This window comes from Protopterus annectens, chromosome 8.part0 (assembly GCF_019279795.1).
Source record: "Protopterus annectens isolate FY-2018-M chromosome 8.part0, PAN1.0, whole genome shotgun sequence".
NCBI lineage: Eukaryota > Metazoa > Chordata > Ceratodontiformes > Protopteridae > Protopterus > Protopterus annectens.
The window spans coordinates 559,098,756-559,118,257 of NC_056741.1; positions in this window are offsets into that span (position 1 = coordinate 559,098,756).

Consider the following 19,502-nt stretch of genomic DNA (forward strand, 5'->3'; position numbering starts at 1 on the left):
TTATATGTCTATTAACTATACTTTCAACAAGAACTTAGATGACAACCCCAACCTAAGCCCCATGTTTAGTCAGAATGTGTTGCTAACTGTAGCAATCTTCAGTCTCCCCAGCCACTTTCTTGTTAAACAGAACTAACATATTAATGTAAACTGGGAAAACTACTCATGTACCAACTCCTTCACTCAGCGTTTTCTGCAATTCATAAATTCCAATGCCCTGGATCAACTTATCTACACCCACACCAGGGGCAACAATATCCTAGACCTAGTCGTTACCAACATGAGTGACTGGTGTTCAACACTTGAAGTCAACTCCTCGTTGGTCAGATCTGACCATAAGCTAATCAGCCTAGATATCCACATCCTGCCCCCACCCCCCCATTAAGGAAACCACAGTAAACAATTTCTCCAAAGCCAACTTCCTGCTTCTTAAGACAGAAATGGCGAACTTCATGACACCCATGCAGATGGACAATACAGTTATGACTGCTGAATCCTACACAAATGCACACTATAAGCACTTACATGAGTGCATGGATCGTGCTATCCCAAACAGAACCAAGGCGCTATCCTCCAAAAAAAGGAAGCCAATCTGGTGGTCCCCTACCATAAACAAACTCTACAACAGAAGGAAGAAGTTGTTGCAAAAGTGAGTAAAATCCCATGAGTGGAGGAGCTCTCTGGTTAGCCTCAGCAAGAAGCTGAGATCCATTATAAGATCCTCCAAAGGTGGCTATGAAAACAAGGTTGCCACTGATTCTAAGGACAACCACAAAGCATTCAATAGCTATGTCAAGAATCTCAATGGCAACACCCAGATCTGCGCTGAGTTGCAGCACAATGGCACAAAAATTACAGAACCAAGTGATATTGCCAACATCCTGGCAGATAGGTTTAGTGCTAACTTTACCTCCCTCTCACCCCATAAAGGGCCCATATCTATACAAGAAGAATGCAGAGTCCCTGTAATCACAACTTCACAGGCAAAAGCAGCACTCTCTAAAGCCAAAAACACAGCATCCACGGGACTGGGCAACATCCCAGGCTGCGTTTTACACAAACTTCAGAATGAACTGGCTCCCCACCTAAGTACCATGTTCAATCATAGCCTCACGTCAGGCTTTGTGCCCATTGAATGGCACATAGCAACAGTTATCCCACTCCACAAAAGGGGAGCCACCACTGATCCAGGGAACTATTGCCCTATTAATCTAACGAGCCTGGTCTGCAAGGCCATGGAATGTATCATCATGGAATTCATAAACAAAGACATTGGTAACCTCCAAACTCTGGACCCCACTCAGTTCGGGTTTGTGAAAGGAAGATCATGCCTCCTGAACCTGGTTGACTTCTTTGAGGCAGTCACCAAAGCCTTAGATGAGGGTAAGGTGGTTCACAAAGCCTATCTTGACCTCGCCAAGGCTTTCAACATCATCACCCATTCTGGAATTATAGCTAAACTCACTAAACTAGGTATAAATCCCTATGTCACAAGATGGGTTGCCAACTGGCTCACTGACAGAACCCACACTGTAAAAGTTGCAGACTCCAAATATGACTTCAAACCAGTGATAAGTGTAGTACCACAGGTATCAGTCCTGGGACCTCTCCTGTTTGGTATCTACTTCTCTGAAGTACAGGCTAACACAGAAGGCCTCTGGCTAAAGAAGTTCACAGATAACTGCAAACTAAGACCTACAGTCGAGTCCCCAAATGATGTGGACATCACACAGAAGGGTCTCACTGAGACAGATGCCTGGTGTCAGAGCCCTGGCCTCCAGCTCAATGCCAAAAAGTGCATTGTTATCCCCTTTGGTAAAAACTCTGTACCCATGAACTACCACATAGGTGGCAGTCTTCTTAACACCGAATGTGTGATAAGAGACCTTGAGACCCAGGTGAACAGTAGTCTCTCCTTTGATAAACACATTGCCACAGTAGTTAGGAAATCCTTCTACATGGCACACCTCATCACAAAAGGGTTCTCATCCTGGAAAAAAGAGGTCATTGTTCCCCTCTACTCGACACTCATTAGACCCATTATAGAGTACAATACCCCTTTTGAAATGTACCTCACAAGACATCTGCAGCAGCTGGAAAGGCCACAGAAGTACCTCACAAAGAGGATTACTGGCCTCAAGCAGATGCCCCACACTGATCATCTCAAAAAACTCCAGCTTTAGTCTGCAGCATATTGCCTACTCCGAGGTGATCTCTGCCTAACATATAACGCTATGTCAAATCCAGAGCTGTTGGACATGCTACACCTAAAGAAATCCCAATCCCTCTGAGATACACACTCTAGGGACCAAACCTTGTCACCACAATAAACAGGACTTGCTGGAGGGATAGATTCCTGTCCCAGAGACTTCCCATACTCTGGAACAAGCTACCCATCTATGTCAAGCAAAGTTCCTCATTAACACTCTTCAAGAAAAATGTTGGTGAGTGGATGGGAAATAGGAAATATACCCCAGGGATCACTTCTGTGACTCTGCTCAACAGGGGCACAGGAAATTAACTTTCTTGGCTTGGCGTAAGCCAGGGAACTTTGTTGGCTAGGCTTACTTAGGCCCTTGGGCCGATAGCCTAGTACCTACCTATAACCTATGAACTATACAGCAATATTTAGCAATTGAGATACAAAAGCCTACCTGGAAGCTCCTCCTGGAACATACCTGATGTCCCTGAAGCAGTAGCACCAATGTCAAGTACATGCCATTCTGCATTTTTCTGAGAGCTGTCTGGATCCCTGACAGAGGGCAGGAACTCTTCATTGGCTGTTGGCTCTGTAGCAGCCCCCCCTTGATACTCATTCAATCATGAGCCACTGCACTTGTTGTCCTCCATGTGGATGAGATCATGTCAGTGGTCCTGTGGAGCACCTGATCATATGTCCTGCTGTGGATATCTACTGCACTAACATCTGCAACTATCTGCTGCCAATTTGCATACTGCCTGATATATCTCCATGTCCACTTGCTAGCAGAAAGTCACCATGTCGCATAAAAGCTTCCACAATGACCTGATTCTCAGGGTCATTGAGGGGTGTTTTTGGGGGATTGAGACACCTGGGTGATATGGTCCTAGGTGCCCTAAAAGACAACAGAAGGATAATGGACATAAGTATTATATGACTACAAAATTACTATTCCCAGATAAAACAGAAAAAGTAGCATTTCAGTATTACCCACTGAAGAAACATAAAACAGTCTAGAGATTTGAAAAATGAACAACAGGCTGGATGCAAAAAAGGGGAGAGTAACAATAGCAACATATCCTTGTTTGTGCCATAAAAAAAATGCAGCGTTACTCCCCACCTTCAAAAGAACAGGGAAATTACACATTTTGCTGACAAACCATCACTGAAATGCTCTCACACACACACACACACACACACACACACACACACATATATATATATATATATATATATATATATATATATATATATATATATATTGAACAGATTTTTCTTAATGACATTTCAGCATATGCAGTATATAACTGAAAAATGCAAGCCTACCTTCTCAAGTTAAGTAAGTAATCTTCTGTGCAGATATGCAGATATATCCCAAAGTAATAGCCTCTTTTCTGTGTTCTCCACATAAACAAGTCTCCTCACCTTCAGATTCCCTAGCTACTGTATATGGTTTCCTTTTCATGGTGTAGATTCTGGGATATCAGCACAGTAAACATGCAAATGAGGTGTGAACTTTATAGAACTGCTAAATCCCAGATACTTGGGTCCATGTTTCAAATGTAAACATAGCACAGGCACTCCCTCAGTGTTTGTTTTTAATGGATTGCAACTGTGAATGGTTAGTGATAGGGAGAAGGAAAACAACAGCAGTGCAGACTGCCCTACATCCAGTGGGAGTGATCAGGTTAGACTTACAAAGTATTAGAAGTAATTTTGTCAAGGTTGGAAATGTACATAAGCAGCACACAATTCACAGACTATGTTCATTAACATCCAATCTCCCCTTCACCTTTTGATAACTGTATATTATATTATTGCCATTTAATAGCATCAAATATTTTAAGGACAATGATATAGAATGGCTTACAAACTGGATGTCTGAGATTACTGGTCAGATAAGACAATAATGAGCAACAAACACAGAGAGGTAAGACAGAACTATATATTTGCAATCAATACTCCTAACTGGTTGTGCGATCACTCAGTGCACTGCATCCAAAATTGATACATGGACAAAAACTGTTATATGGTTTGATAGTACTGTAGATGATGTTGCAGTTGGTCGCATGGCATGCAGAATGATTCCAGTTCCCTGTTGCAAAGGTGTTTGTGTGGCAGATAGGGATATGGCACCCTTATTGTGTTCTGAAGGTTCAAAGTTCAAATCCAGACCTATGTACAAATATTTCATGTGTACTAACATTTTTCAGTGTCATTTCCTCATTTTCCTTTTTGTTTGCATTCTGCATGGCTTAGCGCACGTAGGGACATGGAGAAAAATCAATTTCAGGTCTGGCTCATTTGTGTGAAGCTTAGCAGTCTGCAAACGTGGACTTGTGGCCCATCCAAGATGCAGACAGAACACCTGAAGAACACCTGCATACAGGGCATCTGCAAAAGTGCAAAGGATAAAAACAATACATTGTTGCAATTTTTGCTTTCCATCATGCAATTGCACTTAGTGGTATTGCTGAGTGGTTAGCAAGATCCCCCAACACCTGCAGACAAGACTCAGATAGCCAGTAATTGAAACAGATACATTCAATTAATTATGTTTGGTACTGCACAAACATGCTAAGCAGTGTTGAGGAGCAGTTAACATAGAGAACATAAGAATGAGTAGAAAATTATAGAAATGTCATGCAACTAGTCATGTGGCAGTAGGTGTAAGTGCAGGGCTGGAGTACAGATGGTCCTGGGTTCTAGTACATGGTTGAAATCTATTTTTTCTGTTGTGACAGTGCAGTTTATAGCAATGAATGGAAAAATAGACAAGTGTTATTTCAAAATTCTTAGGACTGCCATACACATGGCCCTGGGTTCTAATACAGGATATTCCATGCATTTTTACTATTGATCCACTTCTCATTAAATTCACTCTCACTTATAACACTGTTAACGTGGAGCTGATATGAATTGTATGAATTATATGTATAAGGGAGAAGACACCCTTATTGTCTTTTTAGATGTATGACTGAGGGTATAATGTCTATAATATTTCTGTTAGTATAATTCTGCTATCTTGACTTGCATGGCCTTCACAATTACATAACACACATACACAACTGGATCTATTTACAAGAACCTTGTCAGGTCACACACATATATGTGTAACACATCAAACTGTCACCTGTATTTATGAATAGGTTCATAGATTAATACTAGGTTCATAGAATGATTCCTGACTAGGTCTGAGCAGCACATCTTCTGTCTCAAAGATGGAAAATCAACACTGTGGAAGAAAGTATTTTGTCCTTTATGGCTATATTTGAATCCCATACTGTAAAATCAATTTTATCAGTATATACAGGCAAAAACAAATGTGTCAGGTCATAACATTTATGCTCCCAGTGCATGTCTGCAAACAGCTCACAGTTACTTCCCATTTTCCAGCTTAGATTTTCAAGCTGCATCACCAGACACCCCTCAAACCAAGGAAAAGTATAAGATTACCCTTCCAGTTTCAAGTATTTATTTCCTATCTGCTTGGCACTGCTGCACTCTGCTTAACATCATGCAAACATAGTTGGCACTGTTGCTCTGGTTTGCACACTACCAGTAAACACAATAACTGGAATTGGTGGGAAAGCATCAGTTACCATTGCTCTAGTTTGGATATTAGACATGTCTGGCATTAGAGGGGAAGATGCCCAGTTTAGGGTACAAAGGTGGGGTGTCCAGGAGTCCAGAATATTCATTGGGCTCCTGGTAAAAAGCCACAGCCAAAGGCTTCTGCATGGGGTCTATTCTGACTCTCAGTACAAGTCTGAGGCAATGAATAATTTGGTTCTGGCTATGTCCAGTACTACTGGAATCCCACACACTGGACAGCAATGTAGGCATGATTTTAATGACCTACACAGGAGTAAAAGGGATACCCTTGGGCCTCAACTCTTGGTTGAATGAATTTGAGACTGTGGCTATCTCACAGCTGTGTAAGTATGATCATAGGGTCTATGTCAGAACATCGAAGTTTCAAAACTTCAAATGTCCTAATATCAAACCCTATTCAGCAAAAGCTGAACACATCGAACATACAGAACAGCAAAATTTTTCCTAGGGAAAAAATTTGCTGTTCCAAAACACATACACACAGCACAAGCACACCAAACAAACAGCAATCCACACACATACACCTAAAATATTACACCTAACCTTACACTAAACTATACACACACCACTAACTATCCACTTACCTTAACCCAAACCCTAACCCTAAGGTCCATCATTATCGCACACTCACCTCACCCGCGCCCTAACCCTGACTCGCCTAACCCTCACGTCCACACAATCACACACCTACCTGACCTGCTCCCTAACCCTAAGTTACCTAATCCGCCCTAACCCTCACGTCCACACAATTGCACACTTACCTGACCCATGCACTAACCCTAACTCACCTAACCCATCCTAACCCTCACATCCACACAATCGCACACATACCTAACCCACACCTTAACCCTAACTAACCTAACCCACACTCAATTGCACACTTACCTGAACCCAACCCGTACGTTTTAACCACAGCACTGAAAATACTGAAGCAACAGAAACGGACAACCAAATTCTTTCCTTAGGAAAAAATGTGGTTTTCTGTTGCTTCGATATTTTCAGCTTTCGTTGAATAGGGTTCAATATTAGAACATTTGAATTTTTGAAACTTTGACATTCTAATATAGACCCTGATCATAAAAGAGTACCTGTAATAGTTAGAAAGCTAAATCTAGGCAAGACTGGTATCCATAATGTTCTTCTGCTCTTCTCTGTTCTTTCCCCAGCTAACACCAAACATGAGGTCAATAGACAGACTCGTGTTGCTTGAATGGAGATACTGAGGGAAGCAAGTGGTATGAATGCAGCACAAGAGAAGTGTTATTGTAGCTTTAAAAGTTAAAGATAGATTTCTTTTTTTATACAGTTCTAGCAAATTGAACAAGCATATCCTAACTATAAAACAAAGTATTCATGCATTACTCTGTAGCTCAAACCAACTTTAAGAGTCAAATATTAGACAGTAGTCAGAGGTTGTGGTTCAAATACCATGGATTACAACTATACCATACTGCATTTCTTTAACAATATTTAAATTAAACTCTATACAAGTGCACAAATGCCCTACTGGTAACTGTAGTCTGTATACTGGTAAATGTATATGTGCAATATATGCACATTTCAAGGATTACTGTCAGCAATTTGTAGTTATAATGTGTATTTATTAGGACATATACTTAAATGTCATACCTGAAATAAAATAGTTGTATAGGTGTATAAATGTGCATTGTATGTCACATATGATGGTACTAATTTTATCTCTTTTTTTGCTGTCACCCCAACCCTTATCTCTCTTTTTTATTTCTATTGTGTGTCATCAAATGTCTCCATGTCATCCATCTGTTCCACATCATGAACTGCTCCACAGCACAGTGAGGTAGGTCATCCCCAGTGGATCAGCCTACCCCCACTCCACCGTCTCCAGCACCAATACCCAGCACATCTGGGACCCAACCTGACAGAGCTGCCTCAGCTGCCTATGCACTACCTGTGCCCTCCAGGAGCAGTGGTGGAGGTGGAGATTTCATCACCTTCCAGGATAGACCAGGGTCGGTGCATACACCGCACCATTGGTGCACGCTTATGCCAGATGGAGAGCTTGGTCTCCCTCATGGTCCATAGAAGGATAAGACATCAAACACTTCAGCTGCCAGTGGAGTAAGGGGACAGTGGTAAGAGTCCAGTGGGTGAGGACTTGATTGTCACTGTCTCCAACTTTGATGGGCATGAGCCTGTGTAATCCTATCTCTCACCCTAATCATGGAGTTCCCCCAAGCTTTTGTGTCCCTTACTGTCCCTGTCTCTTGTCTTGTTTGTTTGTATTTACTTCCTCACCTGCCAAACTTACCTGACCCAGACATACCTACATCCCTTACCCAGAATTCCTTTCTTAGTGAATTAAAAAAAATTGGGCACCTGTCCCACAAAAAAAAAATCATCCCATACATAGTTCTCCATTTTGCACACGTCTTCTTGACACACTTGATTCAGTCCAATTGCCTATACAACATAATTACGTTATTGTCACTCATCTCTCTGGAGGTGACAGTCCAAATTCAGCTAATATTCTGCATATATTATCATTTTTTACTGTTGAAGAAATGGATATCTATGGTTCTTTCCTACCCCCCCCACTGCACATTCCTGTATTACTTTCCCTTTATTCTTTCCCCTGCTTGATCCCAATTTCACCACTTTTTTATCTACCCCCATTTTAACACCTATAATTTGGTCAATAAATTGAATTACACACAACACACATAAGTAGCAAAAAAAAAAAAAAAAGCAATGGATCTATTTAGTTTTTGGCCTCTAGGTTTGTGTGGAGTTTGGCATCATGGACCAATACCAAGCAACAGTGAGTGGCCCTACAATGCTGCTGTTACCTCCATGCAATGCAGCTTAAACCTGCTGTGCTATGCCAACACACAGCAGCACATGTACTATGAAGAACTGAAATCATTGCATTATCACTGTTTATTTAAAAGTGTTAGATACACCTGGATTCGAACCCAGTGCATCTGGGCTAAACAAGAAATATATTAACACATTTATCCCTTTTACCACAGAGTAATCTAAGCAGCAGGTGTGTTTCATACACTCATTACTAACTGTCAGACGTTTAACAATGTAGCTCGTGTTTGTGCACTGCTTAGCTATGCGCAAACAGGGAAAGTAATGGAAATGTGTATCTCGCATGTGCAAGCACTTTGCCAACCATTATCCTAACCTGCTGCTCACTGTTGCTCTATACAAAGCCAAATTTATCATGTACTACTGCTGTTTGCTGTCCATTTACTCTTGATGCCATGAAACTACATGTGGAAACTTAATAAGCTGAACAATATGTTACATATTTACAATGCAGCAGTGTGTTGACTCCCCCTATGCACTGCAACCCTGGTGTCTCTAGTACTTTTTCACAAATATATCAAGTACACTACATAATTTAATATCAAATGTTGTGTGAATTGCAATGTACATCAATCTGGTAACATGCAGAACTAGACTATCTTCATAGCTGAATATGCCTACACATCCATCAAATGAACCTGGGAACTATTGACCCATAAGCCTAACCAGCCTTATCTGCAAGGTCATGGAAATATTCATTATGAACCTTATCCATAGGGACATAGGTGGCCTTCAACAATCTTTGACCCTGACCCATATTTTTTTTTCAGGGTTAGATCTTGCTTATTAAACCTAGTGTACTTCTTTGATAAAACCCCCAAAGTCTAGGATGACGGAAAATAGGACATACTGCCTATCTTGATTTAGCCAAGCTCTTTGACACCCCCCCCCCATTCGGGTATCATAGAGAAACTCTCCCAGTTGGGGCTTAACCCATACATTACTAGACGGGTAGCTAACTAGCTCACTGACAGAATGCACACTGCCAAAGTTGGGGAGTTCACCTCCACCAGTAAACCAGTTACCAGTAGAGTACCACAAGGATCTGTGCTGGGCCTTCTACTGTTTGGAAACTATTTTCTGAAGTCCATGTTAAGGTAGATGGCCTGTGGCTTACCAAGTTTTCAGAGGACTGTCAACTGGGCGCAATCATATAGGGTCCCCCAATGATGTTAGCATAGTACAGAAAGGCCTGACACAGACAAATGACTGGTTCCAAACTCATGGATTGAAACTTAGCACAAGAAAAATGCCTCATTGTCCACTTTGACAAAAAATTGACCCTGCTTATTACGTTATACATAGCACTCCTCTAAGCACACACTCAGTGGTGCAAGACTTGGGAATACAGTGTGATAGTAATTTAAACTTCAATCACTATGTGTCCACAGTGGTAAGACACACATTCTACATTGTCCACCTCATAATTAACAGCCTTACATCCAAGATCAGGGAGGTCATGGCTCTGCTGTACTCAACCCTTATCAGACCACTACCTGAGTACAATGCTCCCTTCTCTATGTACCGCACCAGACACCTGCAGCAACTAGAGAGACCACAGAGGTTTTTGACCAAGAGAATCCAGGGGCTCCAAAACATGACACACACAGAAAGACTGAAAGCCATATCATTGTACTCAGTATCATACAGGCTACTGAGAGGAGACCTTGGCCTGGCCTACAGAGCAGTCTCAAACCCTGCCCTAATGTAAGTACTGGACAACTGCAAATCAAATGGGACAAGAATAGCTTATTCCAGGGATCTCAACCTAGCCTGTAACAAAATCAGAACATGCTAGAGTGACAGATATATCTTCCAGCGATTGCCACTCCTCTGTATTATGCTCCTATTGCATGTGAAGCAGTGTTCCTAAATTACCCTATTCAAGTGCAAATTTGACAACTGGATTGGTGATTATAAATTCACCCCAGGAGTGGCACCTATGTCCCTCATGGTCAGGGCCAATCAGTGCTGATCATCAAATCACTGTACTAACAATGAACATTGAATTATGCTCAATAAGGGGAGTTGGATTTTTACATGGCTAGGCTTGTAAAGGCCCTAGGGCTATTAGCCTAGTAACCTCCTAGGAATCTGTGAAGCTATGAACCTATGCAGGTCTCCCATAATCTTCTCTCTTACATCCAGTGCTGATGTAATGCATTATAAGCTGCTCTTTAGCCTTGTAAAAATCAGACTTGTGCAGTGGCACTTGCATAAATTACTGAGTTCAGTAGCCTGTGTACTTAGGTAGGTAGGGGTTCTGTACTCATTGCAGTCAACTGTGTGTGTGTGTGTGTGTGTGTGTGTGTGTGTGTGTGTGTGTGTGTGTGTGTGTGTGTGTGTGTGTGTAGCCAGAAAAGCAGAAATGTATATCCTATAGTTACTGCTCCAATCCCATGGGATGACAGCATTGTGATACTTGTACATGCCTACACATCTATTTCACTCAGGCCTCCCAGCATCTTCTCCCCTACACCCAGTCTAAAGTCATACACTATAAGTTGGCCTTCAGCCTTGTAAAAGTCAAACTTGTGCCATTGTGCTTGCATAAATTACTGAGCTGTAGTATGTGTATTTGGGTAGGAGTTCTGTTCTCCCGGCAATCAACTGGTGTGTTTCTGTGCATGCACTTGCTTGACATTAGTGAGAGCCTTTTACACCAGCATGTGGGACACATTCTCCTCACCAGACACTGCTGATATCAGCTATAAAGTGTTGAGACACTACAAGTGAGATGAGCTGTGGCGCTTGACTTAAATACAGAGTACTTAGGTAGGGGTTCTATTCTCACTGCAGTCAACTGGGGTGTGTATGTGTTGGGGGGAGACACTGTTATTGCCATAGTCTGCTCACCATACACTGCTGATGACATCAGCTATATCTGATCTGTGGATGTGTACTATTCCAACTAGGGCAGGGTCACAGACTTGCCTGGAGGGCAGGCAGAAGTCACCTCATCCTATACTATACAGATTACAGTGGCATGGCTTTCAGTCTATCTACATACATCATGACATGGTTTGTAGATCCTGTGTTTTCTTGGTGATAAACCCCTGTGGTCTCTCCAGCTGCTCCATGTGTCTGGTTAGGTACATGCAAAAGAGAGCATTATACTCTATATTAGTGTTATGATGAGGTTCAAGTACAGTGGTATAATATAATCCTCAGATCTGAATACGATGTTATGTATGTGTGTTCCCAGTGCTGACATCACTGGGTTTTGGCATAGTGGGATTGTTGTCAGTGCTGTAATTATCAGGGAATTCCACTTTGCAGATGAACAAAATAAAGATATGTGTCTGCATTTATTCATAGACCATTTTGCTTTGTCACCCATCATTTGTTTGTGTTAGTCCCTACTGTAGTATATCATCGTAGGTAGACTCAATGATTGCTCCCAGTATGCCAAAATCAGCAAACACAGTAAGTCAAAGGCAGTATACTTTAGCCTGAACTGTGGAGAAATAGAGTCCAAATAATAAAGGGCCAAGCACAGATCTCTGGGCTTTGCCAGTGGTGACAGCTATACTGGTACAGGTTGATTCAACAACGTTCACAGTATGTGTTTTGCTAGGGGCCAATTGGTTACCCATCTAGTGATGTAAAGTTTAATCCACAGCTGGGAGGGTTTCTCAATGATACCTACATGGGGGATTGTATTCAAACTCTAGGCACTGTCTTACCTTCATCCAGGCGTATCACACAGACTCAATGGGCTGTGACAACATCACAAATCACCTATCACATAACATATCACATACACTTTCCCTCTCACAGTTGAATACACACTTCAACACACCCTCCACACAGACTATGTTCCTATAGAAGGGTGTACATCAGTATGCATCCATCTGAATTGGGAGGCAGCACCCGATGCATGCATGTATAGACACATCCTGACTCTCCTCATCTCTGAGGTAGATGAACATGTCATCCTGGACCTTTTCTAAAGGAACACTAGTAATATCCTGGCTGTGTGCAACAGACCTGTGTTAGTTGTTAATGCTGTATTATGTCTTTTACATCTATTAGATGTCCTCAAAGAGGTCATCAAGGGCATGCATGATGACAACACTATCATCCTTTTGAACTTGACAAGACCAAGGCATTTGACAGAAATCCACATTGAGGTATTCATTCAGCACTATCAGATGTGGCCATAAAGATCTATATCACCAAGAGGGTAGACCACTGTATCACAAATGTGGCATCTAAATATGTTGAAATGTGTGAAGTGACCTATATCCCAGGTCCAGTGATGAGGTCTGCAAATCAAGGCTGTTTGCTAGACCCTTTCCTGCCCATTATTTAAGTGACAGACATCACAGATGACATGCACATCCTGTGTCCAAACAGCTCTCTGAAGGACTACAGATTGTGGATAATCATTGACTCCAACTGTGATATTAGCATAATACAGACAGTATCAACCTACATAAACAATTGGTGCCACAGACGTGACAACACCTGCAATGACACAAAAACATGGGGGGATTTGTTACATCAGGAAAACAAAAACACAACCCAAGTATAATGTAGACATCACATTCTATAATCAGATGAATTGGCATGTGACCTGTGTCCTGGGGTAGATGGTAAGTGGAATGTCTGCCAATATGTGGTCACAGTGCTGACTACTTCCTTGTATGTAACACAACTGCTGAGTATGTTACACCAGATGCATGTTTGCTACCTCTTTCAGTGTTGCACACAGTATGTACATAGACTCCTTGACAACATTACTGGCATGGGTAACATTCTTGACAGTGTGGATTGTGCATTATATAACTGTCATGCTCAACTAGCCTGTATTGATCATAATGTCACATACAGGTATAGCAGTGTCCTTCCTAAAACACCTCCAGCAGATGTTACATTGCCCAGACAGTGTGCATGATTACCCTCATAGAGTATGGATATGTCATAATAGTTGTACAAGTGCGCTTATACAGAATCATTTCTGATCACTCTTAATCACTTATGATACATCAGATATTACTGATGGTATTATTCTGATGTTGTCCATAATTGTGCTTGCTTCTTTTAATGTTGCCTATGATCCTTTACCTGTATCCCACTTGTTGGAGACCTCTGCTGAGATTACACTCATATTCAGACAAATCAATTTGCACAGCTTCACAATATGCACCCTACCCCAATTGTATATCACATCCCTGCTAGATATCCTCTGCATTGTTCATGTAAGGATGCTTATCTCACACAGACAGCTTCCCCATTGCTATGTCACCTTATGTGACAGTCACATAATACACATTTTCACTGTGCAGTCAGTACTGTACCATATTGATATGTGACTGGTGCTGCTGCTACAACTGTCTTCCATTGACATGCCCTCATCTGCTGTACATTAGGTTGTTTCACCTGTCCTCTTTCCCTGTGTTCATTCCTACAATTCATCTGTATGTTCCTACTCAATACATACACTTCCCCAGAGTGTTTATTTTACATGGCAGTCCATGGACCCTTACCAATCATTTACACAGTTTCGGTACAGAATGCCAGGAATGGGATTTCACAATACTTTGCACTGTATACACTGCCTGTACTGTGTTTGTGCCATATACATAACTATCATATCTCTCAACTGTCCAGATTTTCATAAAATATCATAGAATTTCCAGATTTTTGCCTCATATATCTTTTGGTGTGTTCCTTATAAAAACTGTGGTTTTCTGCCATATCACTGAGATGATCTCAGGACTGATGTCACACAATAATTACATACATTTGAGTTTCAGACTTCAAATCCTTAGGAAAATGTACTCATATAAACCCCTTGTTATTCTAACACATTTCTAAGTTTAAAAGAGCAAATATATAAAATCTGTCCTATTTCTGCGTCATTGTCCCCTCATTATATTGTGCTTTGCCCAGATTTCCTGCATTGAGAGTTACGAAAAATGATATATGTTAAGCCCTAGTGATCATTGTGGCATTCCATGCAAACTCGCTAATCTACTGTGCTCTGAGTTAAACAGGTTTACTATCTGTGTTGTGTTACATGGTTTCCTGGCCAGCAGCACTGTTGCCAGCCATGAAACTGCACTTATTTATGTTTAAACGCTGTGCGTGGTATGAATATGCAATTAGTGTTGCTGCTCACCGTGCATCACTGCACATACAAGCAAACTCCATGTAGACTTCGAGCAAAGCCTGCACAGAGTTTGATGAATCCCAGGGTTGATAATAATCATAAAATTCAAAGATAACAAATGCTGATAAAGTGTGTAATAGTCTCTAAAATGAAGCATCTGTAATAAAAATAAAAAAAATGACCAGATTAGTTCCTTTATTTCAAGCTTATTATTAAAATCACCCCCATGATCACTGTATAGTACCCTGTCAATAATAAAAAAGGATGCATTTGTTGAATTCACGACATATCTGCATGTGCCTACACAGGACATTTTTAGGGTTAAATGCATGTGTAGAGCCAGATTTAAATGACACTCCCCCAAATTCATAAAGCTTGCACCAGGTGCAGGCGTAGCATCAGCGTTCCTACACCAAATATGGCCATTGAATGATCCAGGTATGAGCTGTTCCCACGTGCACTACCTGTGTATGCTACGCCCACACAGTTCCCAGGCCCTGTATGCTAATTACCCCATGTGCAGCAGTGTAGCATGCAAATGAAGGTATGTAGCAATCCAGGAAGTGGTGCAGGCATAGTGTAAACATGCAGAAATGTAAACCATAGAGAACGGTTTACATTTTTGCAAACATAAAATCGGAGCCATGTCAGCCGACCAAACACATGTATTATATTGTTAATATATGCCAATCGCTAAATATATAGCCATTGGCATAAAAAATGTACAAAATATAAAATTAACATTTAATATATCACACTATCACAATGTGGAAGCGCAGGGCAGCGGCGTGCAAAGGGGATCGCAAGAAAATATAAAAATATAGAATAAAACTGCAAAGTAACACATATCATGATTTCCCCATAATAGTCAATGACAGGCATGCTGGACCATACTATGGCGCAAGGGTTGCTAAGGGACTGTGACAGTGTTATGCGCGGTAGCTAGGAATTAGTAGGCAATGCCATGCAAATGAGAGGAGTAATAGTGAATCACAGATTCCCTGCTGGTGTAAGGATGCACCTCACAGCATAGCATTAAAACACTGAGGTGTGCCCTTGAGATAAAGATGGCATCAAGAGAGGGGTGTGTCGCCATTGCTGTAAGCACATTGGAGCATTGCTAAACCGGTTTTCCCCTAGCTAAGCAAAGCTGCAAGATAGGGGTGTGTTGAACTGGCCATAGCTTTGCTTAGCTGAGAGTACACAAGGTAACTGAGTATGCATGTGAATGGAGATGAAAACACGCGTAAACCCGGTAAATGGGTTTGTGCGGCAAGCACTGCAACTGAAACAGGAAGGATATAGGAAAGAAATAAAGAAATGCTGCAGCAGGGAAATTGGAGTACAAATGACGATATAACACCTAGGAGCCTACAGTGGGCCATTGACAATGGCTAACAAGGCTGCAAGCAGCTACCTGCAGAACAGGAAAGGGGAGGGGCTGTACTGCAAAGAAAACAGTAAAGTGTCAACGCAGAACAAAGCTGATTTGCAGTATATCAGCTACAAGACACATTTTGCCATGACTGAGTAGGGAAAGTACAAAACAAGAAAGACGGCAGGTGGATGCATGCCTGATAATAGGAAGGGATCCAGGTTTAAAAGTTAATTAAAGGGCATCAGATTAATCAATGTAGGCAAGCATAACTCCACAGTAAAGGCCCCACACTTACAGTACTCATTGTAAAACCCATAATTAAAATACTCTGCGGCTGGAATAGCTCGTACACACCCAATGACATCAGCAGCATCCATAGCACAATATATATACTATAAAGTGTGAAAGCACCTCATACACATTTGTGTATTCCCATACACTCTGCACCAGTGGTGTATACAGATGGGGAACTTTTAGTATGTACATGTTAGGGGCTGCCATATCTTTGATCCACCAGCATGTGTTGGAGACTGAAGGTGGTGTGGAGGATGATGAACATGACCACCTCAGGCACCAGAGGAGGAGGAGAGTGTTCAGACCCAGGGTAACATACCGGAGGCTACATGATCTGGAGATAGTAGAGCATTATAGGGTGGACAGGGACATCCTACAGCAACTTGTGGAGCTGTGCTGGCCATGGTTCAGAGCCAGAACAAACAGAGGGGAACCCATCCCAGTGGATACATAGGTATGTGTAAGCCTGAGAATGCTAGCTACAGGTACCTTTCAAAGACCAAATGGGGATGTCATGGGTATCTCACAGGCATCAGCATCCAGGGTACTACACCAGTTCCTGGATGCCATGTTAACACATGCCAATGAGCACATATACTTCCCCCGAATGCAGGAGGAGTTGGCTAGCAATATGCGTCTCTTCCACCATGTGGCAGAATACCCAGAGGTACTGGGTGCAATAGACTGCACGCGCATACGCATCAAGTCACCACCTGGTGAGCAGGGTAGGCACTACATAAATCACAAAGGGATACCCCTCCATCAATTGCCAGGTTGTGTGTAATGCCCAGGGCATTATCATGGATGTGTGTGCTGGCAGCCCTGGAAGCTATCACGACTCCCACATCTGTCATACCTCACAGCTGTATCAGGTATTTGCCAGGGGGGACATCCCAAATGGCCACCTGGTGGGGAATGCTGGTTATGCACTGGAACCGTGGATGATGACTCCCATCAGAAATGCACACACACCCATTCAGGAATGCCATAATGAGGCACACACACAAACCAGAATCATCATAGAGTGTGTGTCTGGGATGCTGAAATCATGGTTCCAGTGCTTGGACATATCTGCTGGAGCCTTGCAGTACTCTCCACGTGTGCCCACATCTTCATAGTATGTGCCATGATACACAATATGATCCTGTGGAAACAGCTGCAGCATGGACAGAATGGTGAAGGCCCTCACAGCCCACCACCATTGCCAAGGGCCCTACAAGCATAGAGGTACTCAGACCATGAACACCCTGAGCCAGCCCCAGTAGGCAGACAGAGGTGTGCCCAATATGCCCATGCCTTGGCAAGGAGGGAACGTATAGCACACACACTGACAATGTAGGCACCCAGGGATTGACACCTTTCACTACCTGCGCACACAGTAAAAATGGATGGCACACACACAAGACTACCTGTAAATTGTCATGTATAGGCAGTCAACAGTGTGCATCCAACATAGACAGCCCTCAACTATTGCACACACAACTGCCATTGGCACAAGGTAAGTCAACACCTGAACAGTAAATTAAGCTATCAGCATGTGCTGATACTGTACGTATAGGTTCATAGGTAGGTACTTGGCCAACTGCCAGAGGCCATTCATAAGCCTAGCCAAAATGTGTCAGCTTTTGCCACCCCATTGATTCATTAACTGTCCTTCTGTGGATCAGAGCCAATGGTGGGATCCCTGGGGTGTATCTACTGTTCCCCATCCACTCTTTAAGGTTTCTCTTGAAGAGTGTTAGTGAGGGGCTCTGTATAATGTAGTTAGGGATGTTGCTCCAAAGTATGGGGAGTGCCTGTGACAGGAATCCATCCCTCCAGCATCATCCAGTTATTGTTGTGGCAAGGTTCAGCTCACTACAGTGTGTGGCTCACTGTGACATGGATTTCCATAGATGGAGCATATCCATTAAGCCTGAGTTCACATGGCTGTGTTGGTCAGCAGAGATCATCTCTGGGTAAACAAGATGCCACTGAGTAAAGCAGGAGATTATTCAGTCTGGCTGCATAGGGCATATGTTTGAGGCCAGTAATCCCATTGGCAAGGTACATTCGTGGACCTTCCAGCTGTTGGAAGTGTCTTCTGAGGTACATCCCAAATGGGATATTATACCCTATGATGGTACTGATGAGTGATGAGTAAAGGGGCACTATAACCCCAGTATGTCTAGATGGAAACCCTTTAGTAATCAGATGGCCTACATAGAAGGATGTCCTAACTACTTTGGAGATATGATTGTCAAAGGAGAGATCACTATCTACCTTAGTCCCCAGATACCCCATTACCTCGTCCGTATTAAAGTGGCTGCCACTTGTGTGTTAATATGTGGGTGCTTAATATTCCACAATGGAATGACCATGCAGTTAGTGGCACTTAGCTGGAGGCCATGACTTTGACACCCTGTGTCGGTCTCTGTGAGGCCCCTTGAGGGATGTCTGTGTCAGCTGGACTATCAATCATGGCTCCCAGTTCACAGTCATTGCCAAACATGGTCTGCAGTAGTCCACCTGTGTTTGCCTGTACCTCTGAGAAGTATATGCCAAACAGTAGGGCTCCCAGGACTGAGTCCTGTGGGACACCAGTCATGACTGGTCAAGAGCTGGACCTGGAGACCGCTAGTCATACCATGTGGGTTCTGTGTGTAAGCCCATTGGCAACCCAGCCTGTGATGTATGGGTGTATGTACAGGCTGGTGTGTTTATCAATAATACCTGAGTGGGGCATGGTGTCAAAAGCCTTGGTGAGGTCCAGGTAGTATGTGTGAACCACCTCTCCCCTCATCTAATGTCTTGGTGACTGTACGTAAGACGTCAAACAGGTTCAGTAGGCATGAACTGCACTCAACCAAGCTGACCTGGGTTGGGTCATGTGTTTGGAGGTTACCAATGTCTTTGTTAATGAGTGCCATGAGGATGCGCTCCATACCATTGCAGACCAAGCTAGTCAGGCTTATGGGGAGGTAGTTACCATGGTCAGTTGTGATTCCACCTTGGTGGAGTAGAATAACCATTGCCTAGCACCAGTGTATGGGCATGTAGCCTGT